General features: G+C 36.4%; 1 protein-coding gene across 6 annotated transcripts in view; it reads left to right on the top strand.

Moving 5' to 3' along the window:
• Nucleotides 1-208: 208 nt before the first annotated feature.
• The window catches only part of Dscam3 (Down syndrome cell adhesion molecule 3), a 99,351-nt gene continuing 75,243 nt past the window's right edge, over nt 209-24,316 (top strand). For all 6 annotated transcript variants that reach the window (XM_083100999.1, XM_083100998.1, XM_083100995.1 and 3 more), the window contains exon 1: nt 209-272. The gene's annotated coding sequence lies outside the window, so the exon portion shown is untranslated. The remainder of the gene's footprint in view (nt 273-24,316) is intronic.

Raw genomic sequence — 24,316 nt, forward strand, 5'->3', positions numbered from 1 at the left:
AGACCGGTGAGATGGTGACGGTTTCGAGTGACGGACCGGAGGGCGCCGAACGGAGGAGGGTTAAAGGGTGTTCGCGTCGGTGGTAGGTAGATAGGTAGGTAGCGGTGGGGTTGAACGCTGGTGTGCGGGATCCTCTCTCTCTCCCTCCGGTCGGGAATGCTGAATCCACCATCCACCGGCGGTGGAAACTTCAGTACGCGACCAGCCACCGACGTGTGTTTACGGTCCGAGGCTCCGGCGGAAGCGGCGAGAGAGTTGTTTGCTCTTCGGGGGTGAGAACATCTCTTTGTAACTTCTGTTTCCCCGCGTCGCCATCGCGCGCCGTCACCAACAATCACCACTGTCCGCTGTCAACGTTACCTTTAATATCGGGATCGGTTAGTCGCGCGTGTTTTCGCGAAGAAATCGGCAATTTTATACGAATATCGCTACCAGCTTCAATGTATCACCGATCGCGAGTTTTTATTCGGAATTATTGCGCCGGGAATCGTGGATAGAAATTTATTTTTTTACAATCGATTTTATATAAATTAAATTCCCAGTGTAATTAATCGCAAAGATTATAGGATAGATGTAGCAATGTGAGTAATCGGTTAAAGAACGATCGGTTGATTTAAGTGAGAATATTTTTTCCACCGTGCGCCAATTTTTCAAAGGCACCGATTAAGGTTCGAATAATATTAATGTGAAAAGTGTAATTAAAATCGCTAATTGAAATAAGTAATGAAAGAATAATCTTATCAAATAACGTAATTGTGCGGATGAATGTTGTTGAGTTTTATTATTTATAAACGTACGTTTTAATTTGATTTTGAAATACAGATTTAATTACGAACTCTGATACGATAGCATCTCTTTTTAAATAATGTGTATTATTATAAATAAATTTGTATAAATCAATTTTACGTAATGTATAATTGTATCACACAAAAAATAAAGATAGAGAATTCCTTTTCTAATGTAATTTACTTTCTATGTCCAATGTCTCGTTTACAATTGACGCTAAATGCTTTTATACTCTGTTCCGAGCTCGTTTCCCCGTCATTTAGCTATAAATAACATTTAATACGAAGCAAAACACTTTGCGTTATTTGAGTTAAAACAGTCAAAGTTTCGTTCGTTGTCTTAATTGGACGCATTCTCCTCGTGCCGGAATAACGTATGGAAATCTCGCCAACTTGCCGGCAAGTTGCCGAAGTTTCGTGTTGTTTCAGTGTCAAGGACCCTGGTATGCGCGTTGACCTTAAAGCCGTCGGGATAACCGGAAACGACGCCGAGAACGAGCGATGTTTTTGATCGATTTCCGTAAGAGCTACGAAAGTTTAATCACATTTCTCGGGACGTATAGACTGACAAACTTGTAAAATAAACGTCCGCTCGTACCGTCTAACAAGCTGTCACGGTAAAAAAGAACTGTCGGAGACTTTTAAGAGAGAGGTACCTCTATCGAAAAGTAATTACCATTTTTTAATATCACTGCCATTTATATTTGTATAGGAATATATTTTAATTGGATCAAAGATCACTAATTAAAGATTAAATACGAATCGTAAATGATAATTGTGCAGCATGTTTCGTGCAATATCGTGCATCTTTAATTATTTTTTTTAAGTAATTAATATATGCATTTAATTAGTATATTTAATTAGTATATTATTATATTTAAGTTGATAGTTAAATGTAAAAGAGTAAATACTCTTTTGGAGAGCTAAAATTGTTGCAAACAAATCACAAATTTCTGATCCATTATCGAAATTAAGAGCTGATCTCCCGTTTTGTTCTGGAAGAGAAGCTCCTAATTAACGCTAGTTTGGGCCAAATGTGGAAAATAACCTCGAGCTATTAATGTGTTTGCTGTCGCAATTGCAATAATTGAGATAAATGACCGGCGTAACTTATTTATTCGTGCTTGATTCAACAAAAACAATTATCGTAAACTTTATACTAAATTGTTTAAAATGGAGAACAATCAATTATTTTTGTAACAAGGAAAATAAGGCTAACAGTTTTATTATCGGAGTAAGAATTTAATTGACAGACTTCTATCTCAGTTAGTCAGTTAATCAAGGAAACTCGAAAGACAATAATAGAATAATTCAGGTCAAATAAGTTTTTGAATCTTGAATAGAATTGAATCTGATGAGTAAGATAAAAATAAGACAGCTATATCATAGTTATAACTGAAATTGTAATAAAAAAGGATTCATAAATAAGTATTTACTCGTATCACTTGTATTTTCACATCAACAGTTTGCTTTTTTTACCAAATATTGGCAAAAATATGCGCACCTCAAAAACAATCAAATAAATAAATAAAAATATTCTTACGCATTTTATTTTAATTTTTTGCATTCGAGACGAATCAAAGAGACTACGTCCAATCTTGAACGTTCTTGGAAACGCTACAAGACTAGGCATTCTCGACATTCGTTCGATTAGATTCCTACTAGCCAGGAAACGATGGAATGGTCGCGATACATAGCGTCGGTTGTTGAATCGCGTCGGTGCTCTCAATGTCAAGGCGTTCGGTGATGGAAGTGCATCGGCTAAAAAGCCGTTGCATCCAGGAATATCTGAGTTCGCCTCGCGTAAGAACGCCAGGAACGCGGCACGATGCCGGTTTGTGGTAGAACCCGTAACCAATGTTGGTGTATCGAGTAGTAGTGATGGTGATGATGGTAGTGGTGGTGGTGATGGTGGTGGTGGCGATGATGGCGATGGTTGCAACGGTGCGTCGTTGGCGATGCTGCCAAAGTAAAAGTAGTAATAGTAGCGTAGCAGAGCGCCAACGTAGTAGTAGTAGTAGAAGTAGTAGTAACAGTAGTAGTAGTAGTAGTAATAGCGATAGAGCATTAATACTACGTAACGGAGACGTGTCGTTGTAGTAGTATGGCTACCACGACGCTTACGCTCCGCGAGTTCATGAATGAACGACCACTTCGCTCCCGCGCGGACGCTAATGGGCTTCCTTTCTCTGCGCGGCAAGCCGCCTATCGTATTTTTGTCGATGCGATGTAATTCCCCGCGGTGTCGATGGTGTCGCCGATTATCGCGCTCGGGGGTTAATTGCCCCTCGTCTCATTTACAATCCGAAAAACGGAGCGGTTTTTATGAAAATTTTCGCGCTCCTCGCGCGATCAATATCGAATCGAAGGAAATCGACAGACTGGCCAACACGTGGGACCGAAAGAGGCTCGCAATGAACTACTTCTGGGATAATAAAATAGGAGCCGTTTTTTTTATGTGAATTCCATAAAAATCGTTTTTTTATATGGATTCCATATTAATTTATCGCTCTCCTCAAAATTTAATATCTTGATGAATAAGCGAGAATAAAAGCGCGCTAATGAATAGTAAATTTAATTATTCTTTCGCGTGGAATTTTTATTAAAAAGTAGCTAATTTATACATGAGAGGTGATATTGACGATTTTAGAAATTGATAAAAGTTGCGTATGTCATTTTCAGTTTTTCATTTCTAACATGATAGCGCATCTCTTCTATATAAGAATCAAACTGCGAACGCAATTGTATATACGGTACTTCCTTCCGGAACTTCCTGGCGGTGGAACTTCATTATGATCAGTGGGTGTTGACCTTTTTCTAAAGTCTGGATATAGTGAAGGACGATTATGCGCGCTTCTTGCCGACACGAAGCCATGACCAACTTGGCCGTTATTATCCGTTGTTGTCTACTTCCGCCTACTGTATCTACTCTTCCAAGTGTTTCCGAGTCGTTACTAATTTCTAAAAACTGGAACGCTGCCAGTGTTGGAATCTTCCTTACGGTACACTTTTAAGCAGAATTTACTTTCTTAATACATACGCGACACGTTTCTTAATTGCGGTTGTAACTTGGACTCTTGTTAAAAAGCAAAACAGAAAAGAGCGGAATAAAATTCTTTTATGTAACCGCTGTCTCATAAACGGAATACATCGTTCACGTCATATTGGGATAAATATTTCAATGTATAACTTGGCTTTAATGAGTCAAATAAATTGTGTTTTACGTGCACTTTGCATTCTATTCGTTATGTATTTTATTAACGCAACGTAATTGTTTTTCCGCTCTGTAAGTACATTAAAATGCATAATATTTTTCGTTCCATTAAAAACTTTAAAATAACCCATAACTATATCAAAGTTACTGCACAAGTTTTCTTAAAAGTTGTGACAAAATATATAAATAAAATAAATAAAATAAAATAAAATATATTGATCTGTGATTGATGAAATTGAAGAGATATATTCAATTAAACAACGAGTGCATTACTTTTTTTATGTATTGACGAAATTTATAATCAATGTAAAAAGAATTCTATTCTTTTAAAAGAAAGAAACAAACTTGCATATAAAGAAACTTCCTTTGATTAAGTACTATTTGACCTTGCCTTATCAAATAAGTAGCTTTTTTACAATCTCATAAATAAGAAAAATTAGATTACATTTACATCAAAGAGACGAGATTATACGACTGCAAATATATTTCAAATTCGATTCATAAAGATGCCTTTTATACTATTCACATAATACAAAATAATTTTGTTAGACAAAGGAGCACATCTATGGATTTATATAATATGATTTATGTATGGATATATATAATACTATAATATAATTATATAATACTAATTAAACTTTCTTTCTCCGTCTATGGAATTAAAATAATAATCTATATAAAAATATAATAACGCACTTTTTTAAATTTATGCAGTCAATAACTTTTTTTCGATATTGTGAGAACTACTTTTCCATAATTATTATAGATTTATAAAAAACGGGCTTTATGTGAATGAGATTTTTTTATATATCATTTTTACAAGTACTAAAGGAAATCTGTGTTGTTTTCGAAATTTTAATTCGCTGCGAAATTAGCAGACTTTATTGTTGGCGAAGAGTTATTCGTCCGCAAGTTTATATTTACAAATCATTCTACAAGTCAAACAAGTCAACTATTTCTAACCTTTTTGACAAGAATTTTTATCTTGAAAAATTACCTTTTTCAACTGTTTAAAATCTTTTATGAGAGCGCCGATAATCTTTTTAATTATTACTTGTTTGTATTTATTACTAAATTAATTATATTTGTATACGAATTAAAAGTTATATAATATATAATATATTATTGTTTTACATAATTCGAAAATTCCCCATTAGATAATACATATATCGAATTAACCGCATTATTGAATAGTAAAAGTATAATTACTTCTCTATATAATTACTTCTCGTAATTATATGTTCGTAATATTCCATTTAGCGGCATATATGCACTGGTTTAATGTACGTCGGAAATGAATGTCCAAATATGATCTCTCTCTCTCTCTTTCTCTCTCTCTCTCTCTCTTTATATTCCCTTTATTTATAGATTTATCTAAAGATATGAAAACGTGCGCTTCGAACAGAATGATTACAATGCTACAAACATCGACAATTTTAAGTATTCTATGTTGACGATGCATGTTAGTGAATAATTAAGATGCTTTAATTAACTTATATCTCTGCGGATAAACTAATCGTACTTTATCGCCCAGTGTCTCGTGACATCCGACTTTTAACGATCGCATAATATTACAATTTTATCAATATGTCTCGTTTCCAAGGAAACGAACGGCATAATTTCACGGAGAGCATTTATAACTCGGACGGAATAATTAATTTCTCGGCATATGAATTAATGTAAGAGTTCCCCCGATCGTATATCATGAGCCACCAAAGCCACTTTGAATAGTCTTCGGACAGAAAAGTTTTAAGTTTCATCAAATAAAATCTTGTAGACATTGCATAATCTAGTTCTTTATTACTAAATTCACAGATTCGATTGCCTAAGCATGCTCAGTTAAAGCGTATTGTTTTTGTATATTATAAATCATTTTTGAGGGATAATTTCACGCGTGTTTAGCTGGCAAGACTGAGCTTACATGCACTAAGATTTCAAAAAAATTCAAGGCATTAATATTTTTATTTGTATGATTTTTTTCTCTTGTAGTCACTTTAAATAATGTAAAAGTTTAACATATATACGAAGAGATTCTTTTGGATTTATGTGTGTGAATTAAGTTTATTAGAAGCAGGATACACAAAGAGTTAGCTTTCTGAAAGAAGTGCTACGCTTATGTATATTTATAACACTATATGGATTAGTTTAACTCATCATACCTTTAGAGACTTTTACTTTCAGTGCAGTCATATATACATATTAAGGATACGGTATATCAAGGAATTATGTAAATTCCTCTTATAAGATTATATCTAAAAACGGATATATTGCCTTGCGATTCTTTTAATCTATCTCAATATCCTTATGTGCGTAATAAGTAACTGTATCAAGGCTATCGGGAAAGCCGAGGCTTAATCGAAGCATATTTAATGCAAATTGAGAAGCTGTACATGGCCCGATCTTTCGTCGAACGTTTGCTAAAGCAAGAGTTTGATACTCGTCAAAGAATCTCCCATTGAGAGGCATCGAGCGATACATTATATCCATAACTTTACAAAGGCAATCTAGAGTACAGTGCTTCCCGTATCATTCTACGTACATGTCTCTGTATATTCATTTACGGACATCAAATAACACTAGGGGACAAGGGAACAAAGTAAGAAGGGTGGGAAACAAAAGTGATTGAAGCCTGGCCGAGACAAAGTTCTCGTATATCCGCCTTGTCGAAAACGTATTCATCTGTGTCAAACTGTACTTCTTCTCTCCTCCTCCCCCACCTCCTTTCTCTTCCTTTTTCCCGTCATCAACCCTCTTCCCTTGCCGTCGATAGATCTCACTGAGAGAAGTCCTGAATTCTCGCGAGGCTCTCCCGAGGCTCCGCTGAGCTATTCTCGCGGGAGAATTCCGGCCGATCGAACATACTCCAACCTACGATATTTGCGATGCAACGCGAAACGAAGTCTTCCCGTCTCCCATTTTCGAGAGGACGAAGCCATTGGTGACAAAAAAAAAAGAATTGCCATCGGCGATGCCGTCATCTGCTTCGACGATTCCGTTGAAGCTCCATAAGAACCATACTTTGGCTTTGAAGCGGACTCATTTCAACGGGCTTATTAGAATTTTTCGTTTGAAATATCCACTTAATTGACGCCAGCGTCGGGGGACGGAACAAAGAGTAGAGAATGGAGGGGTTAGCGGCGCGGCGCGAGCGAAGGGGTGGGCGCGAAGGGATGCGTAGGTACGAAAGATGAGGAGAGCCGCGTGGAAAAAGAGAGAGAGAGAGAGAGAAAGGGGGAGAGAAGCAGGAGAGAGGGAGGCGCTCCATTATCGTAATTAATACCATTACAATTAACGCGCCAGAGACGCGGTGCGCGCTCATGGGAATCAGCCTGGATTCCTTTTACGCCGCTTTTATCGCGGCCGAGCTTTTCCGGTTATATAACGATCGGCGGAAACTCACTCTTCGGGAGATTCTTCGGATTTTCCCATCGTGCCTCGCCGCGCGTTTCGCTTCGTTTCGTTTCATCTCGTCTCGTCTCGTCTCGTCTCGTCTCGTTTCGCGGATGTCTACGTGGGTTTTTGTCGTCGTGACGCGTGCCGCGGGATTGTCGATGTTCGCCGTTATTTGCGATAGACAATGCGAACCCGCGTTGTTCCCGCTACGTTTTGCCGGTCTGTTTGCGATTTTTGCACCGCCCTCGGTCCCTGATCAATACGATATTCCCCATCGCGGATTGATTCGACACGAGTAACGTAAATAAAAAAAATGGAGAAATATTAATTCCAACTTTTGTTGGGTTTGATTAAAAACCTGGCATTGCGTACGTCGAATGACGCAGCGTTAAAAATGTAATTAACACTTGGTTCGCGAATTTAAACGTAGATAAAATAACTATTTTTTTTCCCGTCCTCCAATTTTTCCCGCATTTAGGAAGGAACGCTTCAATAATTTTTACACGCTTGCTCGTTAGATATGACTAATGTGTGGAAAAACATGGCGTTATATATAATATTTTTAAATTTTTTTCGTACAGTATTTCGTCAATAAACAATGCAACGTCAGATAAAGTCATTGAATATTTTTATAAATAAATGAAAAATTCCGAAAGCATTAACTACTAAAACCATTGTGTAATAAATATTTTATAAGCTCACATACGACGCACAGAGAGAGGATCGGATGAACGAAATGTTTTTAATACTCATTTTTTTTCATCAACTTTTTCCCCTCGTTCGAGAGAGGATAAAATTTTTCGTCGCGGTTCAAGGATTAATAACTCAGACGATAGAGATTCGTATTCATTGGATTGCTTTCCACGTGCTGGTCGTAACTACGACGTGAAAAAAAATGCCGTACGCGTCTCCCCTTTTTTTTTCACCAAACGGAATGTCGTGTATTGCAGGAAGGCGTTAAAAGCAGAGAAAAGCTTTACGAGAAAGTTGGCTGTCGCGGTACTTTGACATCGTATAGAGACACCACCTAGAAAAGCCGGTCACATATCCTTCGGAAAACCTAATTCCCATCGTCATCCATTCCGCGTCCTTTCCTCTTCACGTCGTCTCGCGAGACCAAAGCGAGGCACGCGCTCGACGAGATGAAAAACGTGTAAATATTTTAACAGCGACACATTCAATGTTTCTACGGCTTGAAATAATTTGCAGATGAGAAATCGTCAAAATTGTACCAACCAAGTACCTTTTCATTATTCGCGTATAAGCATTCAAATAATCTCTTAAATCTAGACTTTAAATTTTGTTAACAATATTTTGAATAATTTTTCTGAGGATTTTTCAAAATTGGCTTAAATATTGAAAATATAACAAACAATTAACATAAAATTAAAGCAGATAAACTAATCGAAGATGATAGATGTTTGATAGCTGATCGCCACGCACTGATTTGTATTACTTCGACTGACCATTCACCGACTTGTATTACTTCGGCTGACTATTCACTAGCTTGTTCTACTTTGGCTGACCATTTACTGACTTGTACTACTTTGATCCCGCACTCTGGTTTAAACTATTTCAATTGCTTGTCGTACTCCTGATATATTATTATGCTTATTTAGCGAATATTATCATCTATTATGGTTGCGGAAAGTATATTAATTAATTTTCAATGTTCATGTTATTAATATTTGATGAATTAAAAAAGATCTTTAACGTTAAATCAACAAACTTTGTTTATGTTGCGTAATATATTCTGCATTCTGCGGCTCCGTAGTGGCGTTTGTTGTGTCATTGGTGTGTCATTAACGCGTTTGATCAAAGCGTAACCATTCGACGCCATTATTGCCCGCCTTTGGCGTGCGAGGTGTTTAACGTTGTTGCAGAATTATTAGTAACTTTGATGAGGAGACCGTGACGTAATCGTCCCGATAATGTTACAATTAAGTAATTCAATAACCAAGTTAATTCAAATAATTAAAATGAGAACGGAAATTGATGCGACGGACAATAATGGAAACACTTGTTGCTTCGCCAAATTCTTCCTATTAGTCGAGCGCGTTGCCTGTTTTTAAAATTTTTTAATAATAATAACGAATCATATAGGTACATATTTATAACATATATATATATAGTTTGGAATTTTACAATCGTCACCTCAATTTTTTCAGCTTTAAAGTTTAGAAAAAATTTCGCTTTTCATCTGCGTGTTTGCGCAGCAAGCAAATTATCTTTGAAAATTTCTAGCGCGAAAGCTATTTCCCTTTCGTTTTTGCAGGACCGAATTAAGGAAGACCGATAATCCACTTTGTCGTACGCGATCGACTTAATATTTCCGGGCCATTTAGCAGAGTAATCGCCGTTATAGTTTTCCTTGTCGTTCGAGTGTGCTCGCGTAGAAGGAATTGGAGTCTCAAATTATCTTTAAATGTGCATTACCAGCTGTTTTATCGACAAATAAACGTCGTGAATTGCCTTTCCTTATTTTAGAAAATAATATCGAGGTGAGGCAAAAGTAAGTATTTAATTCGTCATTAATTGCATTAAAATTTAAGCGATTTTATATTGGATATTTTGAGGATAATTTCAGATTCTCTCTTTTATACGGTTGAAATTTATTTCACGACTTCGCCCGATAATCGATCGCCTATTATATGCATCGTTAATTCATGTAGCGCAACAGTATCGCGTGCAAACATTAAAAATGCTGCGGATGTTCGGGATGGTGTCCTGCGACGCATTTTATAGAGCCGATCAAGTGGCATTAATTCAAAATAAATACCTCTACATATGTAATCATCTCTCCGAGATACATACAGTACGGTCATGTATCATAGGAGTGTCATTTCCAGAGGCCGTGTGTGTGGATAGCAGCCCGTATTACGTAATTCAAACCTCACAAACAGGTCACGTGAGTTACAGTTCCGTGAGTATCGGTCGGCGTAACCAAACAGCCCGTGCTAATTACAAGGTAAATGCGTGCATAATTAAACTCGCGACATAAGCACCAAGCACGTTCGTTAATGTATTTATGGGCGTTAAGATGGCTTCGACGTGGATATCCGTAGACCGCGAGTATTTATGTACGATCCTATACCCCTTTAACCAATGTTCGGTCGGCCCATCGTAAACACTTTACACTCGCGATATAGTTTCCACATACTTTAATTAAAAGTCAGCTACCTTTTATTAGGATAGAATAAATAACTCAATTGCAGCTGAGGAAGCATACATCGAAGCTTAATCAAATCTTGAAAAATTCATTCAATGCCAGCAAAATACTTCAATTGTGCTAGAATTTTTTAATTAATATTTCAATTAATCTCCACATATTAGAAACCATTATTTGGCATTTTTTAATATCGTATACGCTTTTTTTCGTAAAGCGTATTAATTGAAAAGAGGCTAAAGTCGCGCATCGAGATTAAGAAGCAAACGTCAATTGCCGGCTCTCTATCTCTCTCTGTCTCTCGCATTTAGTATCATCGTTATCAGCATGTCCGCAGCTAGCCGCAATGCGCGTGACGCGTCCGCGCAGTGAAAGCAATCGACTATAATCAGGCGGTTTGTAACGAGATGAACGTGCACGGGAGCGAAACGTACATAATCACCCGGATAGGAGCGAGGTAAGCGTACCGTTAACTCGCTGCCCATCCGTCGATTCAGATTGGAGCTCTATCGGTTGCGACAAGCGATGAACGCACACGTAATCGAGATGATCATCGAGGACCGCCGCGGTACTTTGAAGGAAAATGTCAAGTCGAGGCAATAAATTGTCCCTACAAAATTGATGATTTTAAAGCGCCGATCGGTGCTTTAAACGTTTAGAACGCGAGGGCATAAACGATTATGATCGGAAATTATGGACGGCTTTGTGCAAGAAGGATGATATTATTATACTAAACGAGCAACGCGTTCGAACGCGTGCTTGATGAATTCGATTAATTTTACGACGCGACGACATTAATCTGACGACAATGTGATAAATGTCATATACGTGATGGAGTTTATCCTGTGTATTTTAACTTATTTATTCCCATAAAAATTACATATCTTTACAGTAAATATTTTCTCCAATATGAGTCATTAAGGATTTGAGTTTTGTATAATTTTAAATATTTTAAATAATTTAAATCATGGTGTTATATTAAAGATTCTGGAGTTTTTTTCGACAAATTATCGTGAAATCTCCAACCAGAGTTTATTTTTCAGTTTTCAACTTCTCGACACACTGGCAATTTTCTTCCGAATCTGTCAAGTCGAAAATATCACGTTTAACTACTCTCGACAAATCTGTGCTCCCTCACGACTGCGCCTTAAGATCGTCTATATTTTGAAGGAAAATCGATCTCAAGTTTGACCAACCGCGCGAAACAATTCTACTGGCACCGGAAATGGGATCGTGCTTGTGTCGGGGGAATGCAAATAGGAGCCAGCAGACGCATTTCATCCCTTGCCATCCCGACGACCCGATGTTTTCCTCCAGCGCTTCAACAGCCTTCCTTCCTCTTTCTCACTATAAAATATGTCAATGATACATAATCTTCCCGGTCTCGCGACGCATATATCGTAATACAATTTTACGATATGCGGTTCGTATACATCTGAAAGAGAGTGAGACGAGGATGAAAAGTTGGAAGGTGAAGATAGACGAGGGAGTTGAAGGAGCAGAGATTAAATAAGACATTGAAAGCCAGTCGACTTTTCGCAATTTATACCGATAACAGCAACCAAGATTCCAACAATGGAGACGATAAGCTCGAAATTTTTAATTTCCCTCGGTATTATTCCAGGGCATCAATCTCTATATTTTTTGTCTGCCACGGACAGAAGAATTGCGACACTCTTTCTTTCGAGGACGCGCAAAAATTGCGAAAACAATTTTCGTGCATTCGAAAAAGGAGAGTAGCAACTCTTTACTGTCCGCGGCAGCGCATGGCAAGTAATTGGAGCGGAAATTTATGAGTCAGAATGCGTTTCACGCAAATTACCTCACCGACGCGCGACGTTACAGCGAGTTACTATTATATTGGCTACACGGTGCGCTTCGCAATAGAATCTTTTTCCTGATTCGTGCGAGCTAAGCGAAACTTACTTTACTTATTCCGTTCTTTCTTAGCCCGAGACAAACAATAGGATCTCGAGAGCTCGTGGGGATGGCGGACGGAGAGACGGAGGAGCGAAGATCGTAAGACGATTATCCGTGAGGAATATCGATAACCGTGCGACGGCGACTCTGATCCCAACGGTGGTTGGTTGAAAGAAACGAGTCTGGTGGCGAACCGTCGCTCGAGGGACCCGCTAACGTATCGTGGCGGCACCGGGCGATTTAGAGAGAGAAACGAGCGAGCGCCGGGTTAAAAATGTTTCCACAGTGGCGAAAAGCAGTTCGTTTTCAGGAGCTGTTGGCTCGGAGAGAAGGTGCGCTTTCCTCGTACACATGTGTACATACACACACACATGTGCATATATATATATATATATATATATATATATATATATATATATATATACAGGGTGTTTCTTAATAAGTGCGAAAAATTTTAGGAGATGATTCTTTATCGAAAATTAAGGGGAGTTTTTCATATAAATATTAAAGTTTTAATAAAAAATTGAATAGGGGTTGTTAATTTCATCCCCTTATAACAATACGGGAGGCTGAAAAAAATATTAATAAATAACCTTTTTACTAGTAGAAAATATCCACCTAATTTCATTTCTTTAACTTGTTCCAAATTTGAAAGAAAAATTAAAACTTAATTTTTACCTCCATTTTGGAGGAGTGTAACTTCACAGGAAGGGATGTAGGAGTATATGTTTATATGAAAAACCTCTCTTAATTTTCGACACAGAATCAGCTCCTAAAATTTTCGCACTTATTAAGAAACATCCTGTATGTGTTTATATATATATATATATATATATATATATCCTGTGTAGGACACGACTATGAAATGCTAAAAGACGTTCGAAGTGAGGGACGTTATGCTAAAAATGTTATCCTTATATTCAGCGTAAAGTTATTACTAGAATTATTATTGGAGAATGGACATTTATACGCAATGTTGGTTTTCCGCTCACTGATTGGTCGCGCAATTATTTTTATACAAAGTGATTTCTTGGATAACGATTATTAACTTGGACGAAATTGATAAATATAGCGTAATATTTTAATAAAATATCTAACACATTTTAATGAAATATTTCACATATATCACATGGAATGTCAATTTTTTTATAGATCTTTCCGACTGTCCGATTTTCTATTCTGAATTTCTCTTTACAAGCTAAAAACGTAACACGTTATTTTTGTATTTATACACATTATTTGACATAATACATATATGTCAAAATTATGAAATCAGATATATGTTTCGATATATATATTTATTGGTGCGGTAACAAAAATAATGCAAGTAACAGAAGCATCGGAAAAGAAAGTAGGTTTTAAAGTGCACGGAGGTCGCGTAAACATTAAATCAAACGAATTTATATCTCGCGTCAGACGAAAAATATCCATATTATTAAATAAAAGCGTGAAATTCGTGTAAACGCATAAGTGGCATAAATAAGTCAATTTTTCGAATCTCTATAATAATAAAAGTAATATATTGTCCATCTCTGTCTCGTTTGTTTTTTACTAACGCGGCACGAAATGTACCGTCATTAGAGTGATTATTAAAGATGGATTATCCGGTAATAACGGAATATGGTATACGAGACGCGTAGGATCTTCGTGCGAAGCATAAAATCGCTCGGCACTGCATTTTTACACTGCCACTGTGATCTCTCGGATGAAGATTGCGACCATTTTTTGGCTGGTCTTCTCTTTTCTCTTGAAAATTATGTTAACTCATTGCATAATCTCACGTAAGCGACTTTTGTTTAAATTAATGCTTTCCATACTGAATCGCATATTTATCACGATAATAAAACTTATCTAAGCACACATATCAAGAGTCACATTTTTTCTACTTATTCTGGTTATTCTGAATAAAAACGTTGTCACCGTGCGCTTAATTTAATTCTGCTCATAAATTTTAGTTATAACATTTCACAATATGTTCTTAAAATGTAAAATTTCTTTTAAAATTCAAATCTGTCCTTCTAACATCATCATCACCATCATTATTAATATTCTTAATAAAGCAAAATCGATGAAGAAATGAGGTGTCTACACCTAAGACGCGCCATTAAACTTGTTACAGCCAAATCTCAGTTTGACCTACATTAATGTTACAAGAATAAACGAATACATTCACCTTTAATAATTCATTTTCATTAAAAGCTATCTGTGTTACTCGTGTGACAATATTTACACGACTTTTCCGTGATTACTTCCGCAGATGCTTACCGATCCCCTCCTCTTGTATCACGAGAAGAGCGCGCAACGAAGCGGCACGAAAACGAATGGTGTTTCGTTTGAGACGCAAGGGCGCCGAGTCAAAAATCTTTATCCGGCTATACGTCGCTTCTATTATAAAACGATACAAAGGATCAGAGAGACGGAGCAACAGGACGCACGCAGATCGCGAGACAAAGACGGGAAGACAATAATACGGAACGTCGGACGGTCGAGTGTGTCGTGTGTCTGTTGAAACGCACTTGACCCACCCCTTTCTACTCGTCCCTATTCCCCTTTTTTCTTCGCATGAATTCTACGACGCTCGTACGGGACAGAAGTCAGACAGAAACGCAGACAGGTATGACTTGTTCCCTTTGACGCGACAAGAAAGATTGCTATTTGTATCACTTTGAGACATTACAATGTCTGCCTTTTCGCTCGGCAAAAAGCCCGGTGATCACGCTAAAACCTCCATCCATCGTCCTCTGTCCTCCGTCAGTTCGAATGTGCTAAAACAATTCTTCGAGAGTTTGTAATTATGAATTACTCTAGAAGCGCATATCGAAGTTTATAAAACTCCAAGATGTTGATTTATGTCTCTAGTTTGTTTTCCATATTTTTTCGAGAACAAATAATAGATATCTGTTCGCGATATCTTAGAAATATCTCGAGACGAAAAGTGGCAGAACGTTTTAGAAAAATATTAATGCGAGAATGAGTGTTCCATGCTCCGAATGCAAGAACTCTGGAGTTCGTCGAGCTCCAGTTTACAGTTGTAAGATTGAGCTATCGTCTATTCGACTTATTACTATTCATCCATAATGCAAGGAACAATCTGATTTCCATCTTCTTTTCCGTTATTGATAATCCTTCGATATTTGTTACCAGACGTTTAATAATCTCTTCAATAATAAGATACCGCCAACAAATATTGACCCGAAGCTTCTTCAACATCCTCTTTCGCTTCTCTCCTTTTCTCTGCGACTGACTTATTCCTCTTGTTTCTTATACAAGAGAGTTTATCATTTGATATCGATACCGCTATTCTACTGAAGCGGAAGTAAGATCTTCTCCTTCTTCTTCTCCTCCTCCCCTTTTCCTCCCGCCAAGAAGTTTATGGAGTTGTTCGTTTCGTTTGGCGAGCAGAATCGTTCCACATCGATCGTCCGATGAGCATTGCGCAAACTTGACCATTTTGTTTGATCACAAATTCGATTCTTCGGAATACAATTTCAGTCGCTGGTAATCGCATTACATCCGGCTTGCCGGATGCTCGGTCCCGCCTTTACCTTCCCGCGGCCTGCATTTCTAATTGAATTTTGTTTTTCGCTTACTTCGGCGTCTTCGTTCGGTATCGATCCGACGTCGCAGCCGCATCGACGGTACTTTCATTTTATATAAAAGAAAAAAAAATTACTCCTGTGTTAATCCGGATTTAGCGTCAGTTTGGCGCGATTCTGGCATGAATAACGTTTATGTGAAAAAAACATTTACCGTGGTGTATTACTCGAAATTTATGCTTGCCCAGATTTTTGTATAAATTCGGAACATATATGCACGGTTATAAATCTTCGTCTAATTTTCTCCGTACATCTTATTCAAGAAAATGGAAATGTTTATTTTTGAAATGTAACACAAATTGCTAACTGGAGTTTCAGGATCGATCCAATGTTGGGCGAAACATTACCTCTCATTGTCGGGTCATCGCAAAATTATAGGCGTCGAGTATTTTGTCGTGCATATCGGCAAATATATTGTTGGAACAGAAACAGTAAAAGGTCGCGGGGAGATCAATACGAATTTTACCACATTGTCAATTTCGTTTTGCGTTAATTATTCCGCGACGCGCAATCGTGATCGGATAAAAAACATTCGGGTAGCAACTTGATAATCTATAGCGTAAATGGCAACACGTAATGAGGCTTTTATTATTGAAATCTTGGATGCACAATCGTCCTGCTCAGTCCCACTCGTGGCCGGTGAAAAAACTCTATTCCGACTTTAAGTTGACGGAAGAACGCGCTTTAATTGGACTCGTTGAAAGCATATGGAAAGGACATGGGACAATACCTCATTGCTATCCATTATTCTTTTATCGGACTATTGTTCACTACCTATCTTCAAACTCATAGTTGAAACATGCGCGTTAATAGCAACGCTCTATTGGAGGAAACGTATGATCACGTTTCGCCTCGAAAAAAAGAAAGAGAAGCATTACGTAATTATACAATCTTGGTTGCTGTTACCAACAAATGCTATTCCAAGATAATAATAATAGCTTCAATAGTTGATATACAAATTATTTGATTTATTAAATATACTTTATGTATTTTTATTTTCAATTATTCCGGATTCCCCTTCGAAATGAATCAGCTTTCATGATGCAGAGTCACGAAGAGGTCGCGATCGTAATTTCGGTCGAGACAAGATCGTGAGAATCCCTTAGGTTAAATCTAATCCGAGCGGGAGGAAGATTAATGGAGGTGACGTTACTTGTAGTTCGCGTTTGCCCGTTTGTTCCTTCGAAGACTAAATGTCGACCTCAAGATTGAAACAAGAATAAGGCGGAAGAGAATCTTGGAAACATTGGTGGTGACTTATCTTTATTGCTCGTATAAACTGAGCATATGAGCAATGAGCTGAGACCCTTAACAATACGATGATTGATCGTGTAATTCTCGATTAATCGTGTCATTTTTTTACGAGCAAGTGTCAGACAAGACAAATTTATATTTCGACAAATATTTATGATTTAATTTTATCAAAAAGAAAAAGAAATAAAAAATTAAAATAAAATTAGATGTATTATTTAATCGCGCCCTAAAAATTATGAAAATTATATTGATAAAACTCGTTTTATTATAATAAACACGATTGATGAGAAACACTTTTTATTAAGCGTGTAATGAAGTCTCTTTGATGAGAAGAAATATTACAATGTCGTTCTTATTAAGGTACAAGATGTGTATGATCGAATTTATTAGACGCTGCTTCGAAACTTGGTTTTGTACATCGAAAAATGTCCTCTTTCGCGAGCAGGTGAAGCCATCCCCTTTGATTACGCGGTTTACGTTTCAAATGTAATTAAGGTAACGAGTATCGCGCGCACAGGAGAGATATTTCGTCTCGACCAGTTTTTGCTCGTACTCGAATGTCGCCTCCTTAACACAGTAAAGGTCTCCAGAAGACAAGAGTGACTGAAGGAGGAAAGAAAGGGGAGAAGGAAAGAGAGTACAGGACGAAAAGAGAATCGAAGTTCCCGACAGCACTCCGCGGGACCCTCGGGGCCGCGCTTAATTGGATCGAATCGAGTCGAGGCAACGACGAGGAAGAGTCACCGCCCGTACGCTCGTTTCGCGTCTTAAATTTCAATTATTTCGAGCTGCGATCAGAGACTCTTGGGTCAAAACGTCGGTTTATTTGTCGTTAATAAAACACGAACGCTTTCCCCCGGACTGGACTGAGATTAATTGGAAAAATTTGAGCGTTTGAACTCACGAAAATAACCAACGTTCGATTTCCTGACAGACTATACTTCCATCTTGAACGCTATCTTTAATCCAAGTTCTATCTCTCCTTTTTGCGATGCGAGCAAGAAAATTTAATAACAAATAAAGATAATTGAAAAGATACTTTTAAAGGAGACAGACTTTAAAGAAAGCAGATATAAATTAGAAAATATATGAAAGAATATTTTTCATATAAGCTATATTATGCAATAATGTAAAATCGATTACTATCGCGGAGAGACAAATCGTGAGCAGATTTAATTTAAAAAGTAACAAATAAAAAATATACATTAAATGAGTTATAAATTACTCACCTCAATTACTCTGCTGTCGCCCAATGCTCCTTTTCATCTCTCCTTTGTTGCTCCTTTATGACACTTTTGCACGACACTCGCGAAAACGCGGTTAATTACGATTACGCGCGCATTAATTGGTGGAATATGACAATCGCACGACACTTTGTATGGCACTTCCAATGTATAATTACGCACGACACGCACTTTATTTCATTGATGAGAGAACAACGCGAAAATTACGGCGCTCGAAAATCTCGATCACGCGTCACTCGCTACGGCAACATTACATCTATTAACTAATTGTTAACAGATAATGTACATTTTCGTTTTACAACAATTATTTTTGAATATTATAAACCCAGAGTTTACATAAATATTCGAGAATTGTGCAATATTTGGAGATAAGTGCGCGATCAATTTTGAATAAATCTCGCGAAATGCTTTGCTCTACGCGCTTTGATCAATTACAATAATGTATTGTACAAACGCCAAATTTATATGATGCCCGATTGATAAATATTAAAATACGGGATTAATGACGATGTACTTATTACAATCGAGCACATCGTGACGCCGCTCGATCCGCCCTGTAAACGCAAACGTTTTGTTAATGACCGAAAATAACATTGGCGACTTCACTTTGATATCGCGTGATTATGCGAGTTAATGGCTAGTTGAGAGGAAATGTAGCGTCCCGGAATATACAATCGAAATTCACGATATTGAACGCGAGATACATAATAAATCTCGCGAAATAAATGATTAATTATCGCTCGATATATCATCGACTTTCCTTTACTTGAATTATTCGATCCGGCAATTATATGTTACTCCCAATAATATTGCGGGCAAATAATGTTTAAATCGGCGAAAAATTCAAAACGTGAAATATAACGTGAATATTTCAAATCTAACAAAGCATCAAAAAGATAATTATCGTTTTAAATATTGAAACATAAAACCGTAATTTGTATAATTATCATTTCCCGACGTTTCGTATTTTTATTGCCCATATTAAAAAAAAATAAATCGAAATATAAAACAAAATGTATTTTTGATAAATAGCTCCGACATGTTTAATCACCAATTCGTGAAATAATTCACCAAATAATCGTGGAAAACTATGACTCTAAAACTAATTCTCTAAGGATAACGAGCACGGGTTTATATCCACTACTTGTTCACTCGAATGTCGAAGCGAGAATAATAAGATTATTGGACACGTAGTATCACAAGGTTACAGAAGGGACTTTACACAATAATAATATAGCATCATGTGTTCAATTTTTGTGGCATGTATACATACATAGCGCGCTATTGTTGATATGTTCGTATTACTTATTGTAGGCATTCATAAAAATTCATAATAATTCGTGTGAAAAAAGGAGGAGAGGGAAGTTGCGATACATCATTATCGATTACCTTTCGAGATGTAATCGCGAGAAGTACTGGGAGACGTCAAACACAAATTATTGAGTATATATTACAATTATTGAGTATCAATTAGTATGATTAACGACTACATATTATATGATTATAATATACGATTATATTACATGTATCGTCATATTATTTCTCGAATAGACAAGTGAGATCCAGTGATTCACATAAAGGCCGTAATATGTAAATCGTTTGTTAATTAATAATTAATTTGAAATTCAAGAAGCAGTATATTTTGTATTAATTTATTTCGTAACGCGTAAAATATTTCGTAGTGGCAACGAAATAATAATAATCATATAAAATTCAGCGCTCGTTTCTTACGATATATACATAGGGCGCTATTGTTAACATTCTCGTGACTTTGTTGTTATTCGCGAGACGAGGAGAAGGAAAACGGGAAAGATAATGTCGTATCATCGTAGTATCTCTCGAGACGCGATCGCAGAAAGTACTGGGAGACATCGAACATGAAATTATTACAATTATTGATTATTAACGCGATTCACATGATTTATATGAGCAGTGTAACTTTGATTATTTATCGAAGCAATATTACGCGTGATATATTCTTTCGAAAGAATAATTGAAGTTACATGAAACGGAAATTATCAATTGTCCTAGTATGATAAAACAAATTAAATTGTTAATAATTATAAAATGTTTCACGGGCGATATAATGACTTTTTTAAATACGCTTCAAATATATTTTGCATTGTGTTTTAATTTGAATATTTTTTGCTTACTTTTAATATAATTAACCCATTATTTTCATATCAAAAATTTGGAATAATATACAAATCAGGGCAAATTAATTCACAACGAAAAGCCGCGATATATCGACCGTTTATTAATAATTCATTTTTTTCGTGGGATTTATGTATTCGAAATATATCGCGTATGCAATATTGAATTTCGAATTATGTATTTTCGAACGGCACGTATCTTTTGACCAGCCATTAATTCGAATAGTAGATCATGCGCGATATCAAAGTGAGATTGTCGATGATATTTTCGAATTTTTTGGTGATTAACGAAACGTATCATGAATAGTCGACTCTGAATCATACGGTGTCATAGAATAAATAGTCGTACGCGTTTACTTAATAAATATAATCGCATTTTAATATGTCAGTCGATAATTTATTAATTGCATAACAAAATTTTAATGTTGATTTTTAAAACGATATATTTTATATGATTTATTCAATCAAAAAATTTACGCGCGAGGAATCGACAAAGTGACGAATATACATATTTTTGAATCTTGTATTTCTTGGAGATATTTTAATTTTTAAATTTAAATTTTGTACATTTATCTACTTATGTTCTCTCTAATGTGGCGTAATAAAATTACTTAAAATACACGTGTGTACCATTTGTTAGCGAGAAAAGTCACACTGCCGCAGTGAGTGTCACGTGAATTTTGCTGTGTGATTTTCAAGGAAATCGTGATTTCATTCGACCGTAATTTTCACATTGTTTTCCCATCACAATATAACAAAGCGCGTGCCACGTATGATTATACATCGGCGGTACAAAATGTATCCAAATGTATTCGCTCGATTGTTGTATTCTAATAATCTTCCAATTAATGCGCGACCGTAATCGTGTTCACGCGAGTGAATGTTGTGTAAAGTGCCGAATGAAGAAGCAGCAAAGATTGAACAAAGAGAAGAGAAGCAAGTCCAGGAGGCATCGGGCGACAGTGGAGCAACCGTGAGGTGGGTGTAATTTATAATTTATTTAATTTATTTTTAATTTATTTGTTATCAGTGTGAAATTAATCGCTCATTTATTATTCCCATGGTAAAATAATCGACTTTATAATAGATCATTTTATATCATATAATACACGTATAAAATATTTTAGATGTTTAAAATTTATAATTAGAATTTTTATATTACAACAAAGAATTGTTTTTATATTTTTAATTATATCATAATTTATATCAAAGCTTTCGCTTTAAAAAGTTTTCAGAAAAATTTATGTAATTCTTTTTTATTAAATATGTTTTCATTAAGTATGTTTAAAAAACAAATTATCAACTGAAAAAAATTAACTTAAAAATTAATTAATGTAAAAATTACTTTTAGAAATGTAAATTATTTTGGGCACCATTTTATATGTGAAACTTGAATGTGGTTTTTTTTTGTATTTCACAGATCAACGTTGTGTGTACTACATTTCCGCTGTTGTGCATCGTACCGGTGAGTGTTAAATTATTTTCTATCATGTTTTTCAGAAATTTGCAAGACTTGTAATAAAATGCGAATAAAAATAAGACAAAATATAAAGCGATTGATATATTATTCAACGATTGTTTTAATGATATTATCCCGACCATCATTGTAATACGCTTTGTAGGTTTTTATGAAACGATCATAGGATCACGGGATTGTTTATAATTTTGCAAATATTTTGCATTATCCTCACAGAGCAAGAACTGACATGCGTTTGCGCATAATTGTGTGTGTGTGTGTGTGTGTGTGTGACTCATAAGGTGATTTATAACCAGTCGGTGATTTGTCTTAGCGTGAATCTCTTCATAAAAACGGTGATTATTAATAATTCATCTATATGAATCTCGCGAATATCGTCGTAAGAATTTTATGAATCCCTCGACAGGGAGAAGGGAGAGTGGGAACAGAGAGAGGAAAAAGTTGATGAGCACGTACGCTTCGAGGTAATTTCGATCCTACAACTATAGGGGCGTTATTATTTTTTGATTGTCCGCGCGGTTAATCGGGAACAACCATCTCTTAGAGACGACTGGATCATCGTATCTTATCGTTTCTTATCACGAAAAGGAGAGTTTACGAGCGCTTTACGGCGAGTTTTAAGCCACGCGCATAAAACACCTTTAAATGAAGAGTAACAAAGCTCTCACTTTACGCTCGCGGTAAAATGAAATTGATACAGTGTTCTATCGTGCATCCTTCTCCTAAAATTGCGTAAGATATCGTTATTTATTGCGAATACGTAATATAAAAAAAGATAATGAAAAAAATGATCACGCTCGATCTAAAAGATTTTCTGTCATCGTCAAAATTAATGATATGATTTTTTAAATACATGATGCATTTTACTCACCATGTTTAAAAGTTGTGTACCTAAATCTTTATCAGGAACGTTGTCAGTAATGTTTACAAATTTTTAATCATTAAATCGCGTCATAAAATATAATTGCTCCACATTGTATAACCAGCACAAAAAGGCACATTTTTAATATTCACTTTTCGTATCATCAAAAATTGCTTATGATTTGCGGTCGATTTTTCGCAATCTCGGTTTTCTAATCTGTATCGGTTTCGTAAAGCAAAGATAATAAGCTTAAAGGGCGATTTGATGCTGCTTCGATCGACGGATCTCGCAGATAAGTCTAACCGGTCGTTACTTTTTGGCCTCTTTGCATACGTAATTGCCTCCGCTGAGAGAGGTACGATGTGGTAAGGGGCGAGACGAAAGAAATGGCGCCTCGTATTACGAAGGTCGTAGCGCGAAACAGGGGAAAGCAAAAAAAATTGGATTGCAGCCCGCCCTCGTGTTTACGGGCCGCTGCGATATAAACGAGGGTCGTTAAATCCTCTCGCCTAGTCACGCAGGATTTTCCCCAATGGCCTTCACGGCGTCCGATATATCGATAGCTCGATGCAAGAAGACTCAAAAAATGGCTTTTCGAATTACCTCCGAAATATACTACAATATATCGTCTTCTTAGAACATTGCAATCACATATACCAAAAGTACAATATAAAATGTAGCTTTGGAAATGTTATAATTCAATAGGCATATAATGCTCATGGATTTAAAAATTAGATATTGTTAAAATTACAAAATTTGTTATTATTACTATTGTTTTATTAAAATTAGCAAGTGCAGGATTTGACAAATTTTTAAATGGAACGAGTCAAAGTTTTAAAGATTTGTGAATTCAGAGACACGAGATTCGCCGAGATTTATTTGTATATCAAACCGAATGATGTATGGGCGCGCATTCTGGTTAGGAATGTGTATTGACACGACTGCAATACGTTACGTGCATCTGGACAAATGTAAACTTACATTGCTGTTCGAGTGTGAGGAAAATGGCAGGAAGGACGTAAATACGGGTTGCCTTACGGCTACGTTCTCGTGCAGCGGAGTTATATAGTCGAAAATCCGAAGAATCGAATTCGACTTGGGAGGATGTGTATAGACTCGATAACTCGATGGAAATCGATTTGAGATACGTAGACACACGTGCGCGGGAGATACTCATTTACGAAGGCTAGGCTATAGGTCGCTTTTAATGAAACTTTGTTGATTCGCGGGGGAGTTCGAGATACTTCATTAT

This window comes from Camponotus vicinus, unplaced genomic scaffold (genome assembly GCF_025532165.1).
Source record: "Camponotus vicinus isolate PSW18456_S1 unplaced genomic scaffold, iyCamVici1.0 SCAF_5, whole genome shotgun sequence".
Lineage (NCBI taxonomy): Eukaryota > Metazoa > Arthropoda > Insecta > Hymenoptera > Formicidae > Camponotus > Camponotus vicinus.